We start from the raw sequence: 1,037 nt of genomic DNA, 5'->3' as shown, positions 1-1,037 counted from the left end.
GGCGCCGTGGCTTAGTTGGTTAAAGCGCCTGTCTAGTAAACAGGAGATCGTGAGTTCGAATCTCACCGGTGCCTCGACACATTTCTTTTAGATTTTTTTTCTAAATGGCTCGCAGCATTTTACTGCAATGGATGCCTCTGCTGTAAAGTGATCTTTCTGGCTGCGCCGACGCTTCCAGACTTGGCAGTAATGAATACCAGAAATTCAACTGCTATGAATAGTTCAATGTCGCAACCAGTTCTATTTGACGGCTAGCGTTTTGACCATTTCACAACGTAGGCTAACAACGTGTGCCTGCCGAATGCAATTTACATCCACTACAAGCCAATAACTATTGTCTTCGTTCAAGCTTTTTTTCTTCTTTGACGGCTGGAACGGCGCTGTGGTGGCGGCGTGCACTTTGCGTTTGCTATTTTGTCGTCGCGTGTGGTGGTCTCGGTGGCTTTGGTTGCCGCCTGACGTTTTTGCTCACCTTCCCTCTTATGTTATTTTCCTACAAGAATCTCACCTCTATTACCCTTCGGCTCCCCTTGCGATGGCAACGTGTAGTGCTCAGTAGGACGCCCGTTTCAAGAGGCGTGGCTATTTTGATTGGCTGAAGAAACCGGCAATTCAGTTTGCTGTCCAAAGCCTCGACGTGAATGAGTCGGCCATCCGGGAATGACGGTTATAGCAAGATAGACAGATTTATTACGCGCGAGCCCGACCGGAAACACTTCCCTATTTCTGGCTATAGTGTACTAGAATATATTTCTGGCCAAGGCCACCCCTTCGAATTGTAGGAGCATGTTGCTGATGTTGCTACTGAACAGCGCAACACTTCATCTTCTTTTTCTTGACGGAACTAAAGTCACCTCTCGCGTTAAAATTGCGGTCCCGTTTCAATCGAGTAAATAGGGTACTTTTAAATAGTAATAGTAATGTAATGTCAGTACTTTCGGCCAGCTATAATTTTGTAATCTGTTCTTTACGTTTCCGAAAACTTCAAAAGAGTAATGGCTAATGTAATTAATTACATTTTAGGAGTCGTTTTGCCA

At 45.0% G+C, this 1,037-nt stretch overlaps 1 non-coding gene across 1 annotated transcript; it reads left to right on the top strand.

The window, feature by feature from the left end:
- Nucleotides 1–74, top strand: Trnat-agu (transfer RNA threonine (anticodon AGU)). Its single transcript has one exon. It is a non-coding gene; the product is annotated as a tRNA-Thr (tRNA).
- The last annotated feature ends 963 nt before the right edge of the window (nucleotides 75–1,037 follow it).

The sequence above is a fragment of the Rhipicephalus sanguineus genome, chromosome 6 (assembly GCF_013339695.2).
Source record: "Rhipicephalus sanguineus isolate Rsan-2018 chromosome 6, BIME_Rsan_1.4, whole genome shotgun sequence".
NCBI lineage: Eukaryota > Metazoa > Arthropoda > Arachnida > Ixodida > Ixodidae > Rhipicephalus > Rhipicephalus sanguineus.
This window is presented reverse-complemented; position numbering and strand designations above follow the sequence as displayed.